Source organism: Mirounga leonina, unplaced genomic scaffold (assembly GCF_011800145.1).
Source record: "Mirounga leonina isolate KUSES-001 unplaced genomic scaffold, KU_Mleo_1.0 Mir_127, whole genome shotgun sequence".
In the NCBI taxonomy this organism is placed as follows: domain Eukaryota; kingdom Metazoa; phylum Chordata; class Mammalia; order Carnivora; family Phocidae; genus Mirounga; species Mirounga leonina.
The window spans coordinates 68,426,759-68,434,418 of NW_023270316.1; positions in this window are offsets into that span (position 1 = coordinate 68,426,759).

A 7,660-nucleotide genomic window follows, 5' to 3' on the forward strand; every position below is an offset into this window, starting at 1 on the left:
CAAAATTCATACAGGGAAGCCCTAACCCTTAATGTGATAGTATTTGGGGATGAGGCCTTTGGGTGATAATTAGGTTTAGATGAGGTCATGAGGGTGGGGATCTCAGGATGGGATTAATACCTTCATGAGAGACACAGGAGAGCTTTCTCTCTCTTTCTCTCTCTCTCTCCAACTCCCCATCTCCCTCTCTTTCTACCAGTGAGAACACAGTGAGAAATGAGCCATCTGCAAGCCACAAAGATAGCTCTCACCTGAACCCCACCATGCGGGCACCCTAACAGATTTCCAGCCTCCGGAACCGTGAGAAAGTTCAGGGCTGTTGTTTGAGCCACCTCGTCTATGGTGTTTGGTTATTGGGCAGCCCATGCTAATACACTGGGTGGGCCCAGTGTAACCCCAAGGGCCCTTCTAAGGGAACTGGAAGGGCAGGAAAGCAGGATTCAGGAAAGGCAATGAGGTGATTCCAGCAGAGCTGGTCTCGAGGGAGGACCAGAGGCAGGGAATGGGCACAGCCCTTATAGGAAGAAAAAGCAAGGAGACACATTTTCCCCTGAAGCCTCCAGAGGGCACATAACCCTGCCAACACTTTGACTTGAGAACTGTAAGTTAATAAATTTGTGTTGTTTTAAGCCACTAAGTTTTGTGCAAGTTGTTACATCAGCAGTAGGAAATAAATACGCTCCTACGTGCCAGGTATTGTACCATGCACGGCATCGAGCAGCAAACAAAATAAACAAAATCCCTACCCTCGCGTCATTTACATTCCAGTCAAGACAGGAAATAAACAATAAGCATAATAAGTAAACTGTTCGGTACGTAGCACGTTAGGAGGTGACATGGGCTATAGCGAGGGAAATGTGCAGTCAAGAAAGAGAGAACAGGACTGCCCAGCTCTGGGGAGTGGCTGAAGTTGTTAACAGGGTGAGGGTGAGCTTCGCTGAGGGGCAGTATTTCAGCAGAGACCTGAAGGAGGTGAGAGAGTGAGCCGTGGATATATGTGGACAAAGAATAAAGGACACAGGGAACAGCCAATGCAAAGGGCAGCAGCTCAGGGTGGGCCTGGCCCATTCAGGACCAGCAAGGAGGCCATCGGGGCAGGAACAGAGAACATTGGCTCTTACTCTGAGTACTACGGGAAGCTGCTGGAGGGTTCGAGCACGGGAGCGACATGAACTCAGGTGGCTTCTAAAGGATCACTTTGCATGCTCATTCGGGAAAAGATGGGGAAGTAAGGGGCTGGGATGGGGATGGTAGTAGTAGAAGTGGAGAGAGGTAGTCAGATTATGGATCTATTTGGCAAGTAGAGCCAAGAATTTCTTGACAGATTAGATGTGGGGTTGAGAAAGGTTGAGAATAGTAAAGGCTAACTCCAAGTTAAATTAGGAACATAGGGTTCAACCAGGAAGCAAACCATGGAACTGCTTGTTAAAATCCCAACTAAGAAGGTCAGCCTAATTCCATAACCATTAACCATGTAAATAAAAGAAGGTACAATTTTTGGCCACTAAAGAAACTTTAATTAAAAGAGAGAATATTTGGGGCACCTGGGTGGCTCAGTCGTTGAGCGTCTGCCTTCGGCTCAGGTCATGATCCCAGGGTCCTGGGATCGAGCCCCACATCGGGCTCCCTGCTCAGCGGGAAGCCTGCTTCTCCCTCTCCCACTCCCCCTGCTCGTGTTCCCTCTCTCGCTGTGTCTCTCTCTGTCAAATAAGTAAATAAAATCTTAAAAAAAAAAAAAGAATATTCTTGGCCTTAAATGTGCAAAGTGTTAGCAAGGCTAAGAAAGACTCTTAGATGCTGCATATATGAATTTGGGGACAGCTAAGCTGGTGTAACAACAACAATACAGGGGCTTAAGTAATATAGAAGTTTAATTCTCACTCACATGATAGTCCAGGGGCAGACAATCCAGGGTTTGTGCTAGTTCTGCCATCCCTAGCCCGTGTTTTCAAGATGGCCCCCGTTATCACCTTTTTTCGGCCATCAACAAGGGAATTGACAAGAGAATGTCCAGAGTAAGCATCTTTACAGAAAGGAACCAGAAGTTGCACTCATCCTCTCTTACACATCCCACATGGCAAAATAAAGGTTACATGGCCATACAGAGCTGCAGAGGAAGGTGGGAAATTAATCTACAGCTAGAAAGCTGAGTGCCCAGCTATAATTTGGAGGATATCTGTTACACTTAGAAAGGGGCAAGAGTGGGTGCCAGGGGAGGGTCTGCAGGCTCTGCCACTACAGTCCTGGGGGTAACACAGGTATGGCCTCTCTGGGAAACACGGATTGAAATCTTAAAATGTTGAATCACAATTTCATTTCTAAAAATTAACCTAAAGAAATCTTCACAACGTTTTACAAAGTGCTGAAGATAGGAATTTTAAATTCAATTTTAAAAAATACAATGTTCTTGGAAATTGGAGAATTAGTCTGTGGGGCTCGCCTTGTAACTTTAGGCCTACTTCCCTGTCTGTTTCCCTGCCCTGAACCACATGAACCTTAAAGTTCAGGACTGGATCACATCCACCTTTGATCCCATGGGCTCAGTGCTCAATATGTATTTGGAGAATAAAGGAATGAAAGAAAAAAAGAATCGTGACCATGAACAAATATTTAGCTCTAAGTATAGCTACTGAAAAGAACAGAAGGTAGCAAAAGAACTGGAACACCCTGAATATCCAACAAGACAGGGTTGGTATAATAAATTATCCATACAGTGGACGAATATGTGGTTATTCAAAATGGCACTGTAGTAGACATGCAATGATATAGAAGGTTTCCAACATATTAAATGTTTAAAAAGCAGGTTTTGCAGGGCACCTGGGTGGCTCAGTCAGTTAAGCTTCAAACTCTTGGTTTTAGCTCAGGTCATGATCTCAAGATTGTGAGATCTAGCCCCACTACGGGCCCCACGCTCAGCAGGCAGTCTGCTTGAGTGTCTCTCTCTCTTCCTCTGCTCCTCCCCCCACCTCTCTCTCTCAAATAAATAAATAAATCTTTTTTTAAAAAGCAGGTTGTGCAATTTTAGGTGAAATATGATTTAACATATGTTTTAAAATTCTCACACAGGGGCGGCTGGGTGGCTCAGTTGTTAAGCGTCTGCCTTCGGCTCAGGTCATGATCCCAGGGTCCTGGGATCGAGTCCCACACTGGGCTCCCTGCCTGGCAGGAGGCCTGCTTCTCCCTCTCCCACTCCCCCTGCTTGTGTTCCTGCTCTCGCTGTCTCTCTCTCTCTGTGTCAAATAAATAAATAAAATCTTTAAAAAAAAAAAATTGTCAGACACATATCCATACCAAAATGTATACCTCTAATTTACCTCTTATTATTTTTCCACAAAATGTCCAAGGTATACCAAACTGTATACCCAAATTCTATAACAATATTTTACCTCTAATTATTTTCTTTTTATTTCCTTATATTTATAATACAAGGACACAATGACTGTGTGTCGCTTTAGGAAGTAAAAAAACATTTTTTTTCAAAAATGAAACAATTATTTTGTTTCCAAATCTAGCCTCCCTGCTCATTGCCCTGTTTATTCCGGTAGTGACAATATTGTCTCATCTCCAGGCTTATAGCCTTGGAGTCATTTCTCATTCTTCTTTTCCCTCATCTCCAATATGCAATAACCAGATAGATCACGTCGGCTCTTTCCTCAAAATATCTCCTGTATTTGCCCTTTCCTTCCCTCCTTCCTTCTTTCCATACCTCCCCCCCTCCCATTCAGGCTCTGTAACTACACCAAAGCCTCCCAGCTGGCTTTCCTGGCTTCAGGCTCTCCCACTCCAATCTCTGCTCATTATTCTTCCGAAGTCCTGTTTTGAAACTGCTTAAAAAGCCTTCCAGGACCTTCCTGCCCTAGAGGTCAGCATCCAATCTCTTTCCCTTGGCCTTGAGGCCCTGGCTCCATCTGGCCCAAACTACTGCTCCAAGTGTGATCAGAGCATCACCTTCTCAGCCAGCCACACCCTGGACTCCGCGGGGAAGTTCTCCTGAGCAGCCTTATGCCCCTCCCTATGCCCTGCACTGGTCATGGAAACCTTTACTCAAAAATGACTCATTTAGTCACTTCCACAAAAGGCAGTTGAGTTTTAAAGAATGAACATATCTTGGGCGCCTGGGTGGCTCAGATGGTTAAGCAAGCGTCTGCCTTCAGCTCAGGTCATGATCCCAGGGTCCTGGGATCGAGCCCCGCATCGGGCTCCCTGCTCAGCGGGGAGCCTGCTTCTCCCTCTGCCTCTCTCTCTCTCTCTCTGTCTCTTATGAATAAATAAATAAAATCTTAAAGAATGAACATATCTCAAATCTTAACTGAAAAATATGTAAGCAGGCACTTGAGCAGAGCAATGAAAAGAAAACCGACAAGGAGCATTATGGGAAAGCAGAGTCGGGCAGGCACCTCCTTGCTCCTCATGCCTCCTCCAGACAATGGTTTCTCCATCCTCCTGGCAACCATCAGTCTGCAGCGTCTGTGGGTCTTCCTTTGCAACCAACTGAACTCCATATGAGCTCCTCCTCATTCACTGGAGACCTCAGCACCTGACTTTTCTCCCTACTACTACTTTTATCACCCTTAAGGTGATTTCATTATGCCCATGGACTTTCTCTCTCCAACACTCTGGCCTCTAAATTCACTGCTCTCTGATGCTCCTGGTCTCCAGCCTGCTTTTTACACAGACATCCATGTCATACCCTAGACTTTGTCATTATCAATGACTTCACCACCTCTCACATCTCAGTTTTAGGTGTCCTTCTCTCTAACTACTCCCTGACACCTTTTGGTCTTACTGCCATCAGTACTTGCCTGCCAACAATTCTATGGCTCTACCAGCACTGGGAATCCCCGGACACTACACTTTGCCACTGTTCTATCATCCCAACCCTGCCCACAACTCACTTCCCTCCTCCTAGAGCTGAGATTCCTTTGTCCACCATTATAATCACACCCTTGCCTTCTTTCTCAATGGCCCTACCCTTCTCCCTTCAAGGTAGTAGCCTGCAAAAAAAAAAAAAAAAAATCCTGGTGAAATTCAACTCTCTACATATTCCTTTTCCATCTCCGAACAGCTGGACAAGGTTGGGGAAAAAAAATAAAAAACAAAAACCACCAGGCAGATTATCTCAAAGTTTATTCCCACAAGCCACACATGGACCTTGAGGCCAACCCAGCCACCCTGCCCATTTCCTGTTCCTTTTCTCTCCCACTTCCTAGTTCAGAGCTTCTCCTCTTTCTTCAAACTCTAATACCTCTTCCCCCATTCCCCCTCTCAGATGCTGACCTTGCTTCTTTTGTCATTGAGAAGACAGAAGTGATTGGAAAATAAATTTCACAACCTCGCATGACAAATCTACCACCCTACACGCATCTGTGCTTATACTCTGCCTTCCATCTTATCCCAGTGCAGAAATGCCCTGCCCCTACCAAGGGTCAACCTCATCTCATCACTGGATTCTCACCCTATCCTCTCCTGATAACAAGGAACTCCATTCTTGAAGTTCCCCTTCTCTCCCCTCCATCATCATTCTCCCCCTGTTGACTGGGGGATCATTTCTATCCACACACGGACATAGAAACTCGGGGTGCTGTATCCGAGTGACACCATATCCCTCTCCATGCCTCCCCAAGACCACTCTCTTAGCAGCAATTCTCCTTGAAAGAATGATCTGCATTCACTGTCTCCAGTTCCTTTCTTTCCATTCTCTTTCTCTATTAAATTTAAAATGTTTTTAAATGTAACATTTGACTCATCAAAAAAATATATAAATTATATGTGCAAGATGTAACACAGACTAATCTAATGAATCTACAAACCTATCACCCAACCCAAGAATTGGAAGATTACCAATGACTTCGATTTATATCCATACTGCTTGACTTTCTCCCTCTGGCAACCCTAATCCAATCCATCAGCAAACCCCATTGAACTCTAGGTTTACAAATTACCCCAAATCGGACTGGCGCTCACCATATTGACCACTATCACCCTCATCCCAGCTGACATTATCTATATTCGGGATCACTGCAATCACCTTCTCTCTGTTTCCAGTCTTGCTCCCTGATTCTTCAAGCAGCAGCCTGACTGATGCTTTTAAAACATCAAGTTAATCATTTCCTGCTCGGTATCCCCCAGTGGCTTCCCATTATACCCAGAGAAATTCTGAATCCTTGATGTGATTTACAAAGCCCAGTGGGATCTAGACCCTACTACCCACATCTCCTGCTATTCTTCCCTCAGTCCCATGCAGAACTCCCAACTCTGCCTTAAACAGACCAGTTATGTCCTTGACTCTGGTCAGTCGTTTGCATTTGCTGATCCTCCTGCTCAGAATGCTTATCCCTGTGTATCTGCACCTGTTGTTTCCTCACTACACTCAAGTCTTTACTTAACTGCCATCATAAAAAGTACCCCCCCCACTGACAATGCAATCTCAAGTAGCAACAGTCATCACACCACTTCTAGATTTTCTTTATAATGTGTCCTACCTGACATCACAGCACATATGCATTTTTTCTTTGTATACTGTCTATCTCATCTTGCTAGAATATAGGTTCCATGAGAGTGGGGACTTTTGAGATGCTCGCGGCTGATGCCCTGTCTCCATCTGGTGCCTGGCATATAGTAGGCACCTAAATATTTGTGGCATGAATGAGCTGGGAAACCAGAACAAATGTGTCAGCCTAATCAAAGATCCCTGGCCCATATCTCTGAAAGTCTCACCATACTTCTGCCAGTGGACAGTCACTACTTAGGATATACCAGCGCAGTACCTACAATATGAAGATAATTATCACTGAGTGGTATGCAATTATTAGGTAAAAGGAAGTCCTGATGGAATTAAGAGGATGGTGCATAATAGGCTAGAAGTACAGCAGTGTGAACTGTTGATAGAACCATGTACTAGATTTCATTTGGCACCCAGGTTTTGTCTCTCTAGGACTTCAGGGTTTTCTTAATGAGAAGACGGGGCAGCAATTGCAAAGGAGTTTTAAGGTACTGAGTGAACTATTGAGCATCATTCTGGTTCGGGCCAGCGAGCCCAGCAGTGTTCATGCTGGGCCCAGGGGTTGGTGTGTGGCCTATTAGGCTGCTGGGTGTCCCTGAACAGCCCTTAGAACTTTAGAGCAGCCTCAGGATCCACCATGGTGGTCCGTTCAGGCTCAGGTCAACCCACAGGTCTGAGAAGATATGGAGACTGGGGAATTCTAAGCCCTTTCTTTCTTGAAAGTTCTGTTCAAAGAGTATAAAATGGTGGTGGGGGAGTCCAATAGCCTCTTAGATTTATTTTCCAGAACGTCCTAAAAATGAAAGGTTCCTTAGGAAACTTAATGTCATATTCATTCTCCAAATGGAATTCTTGGGGGAAGTAGGCAGGGCATTGCACTGAGCAGACCCTCCCTGCCCTTTGCCTACAGCAGCTACTAGATCACATTGTTCTTGGTCCCATTGTCAGGTATAGCCTTTCCTCACATTGACCAAGGTCAGGGAGTAGAACCTCTTACATCAGCTGACCTCCCACTTCAGCTGCAGAAGCCTCCCTCACAAAGCTTGACCAAGGAACCTGATGGTTCTCCTCCTTCCATTACCTACCACTGGGAGAGCCAAGCTGGGGACAGCTTCCCATACTCATCCAGCAAAGGGTCCCTTACAGTGCTCCAGCCAG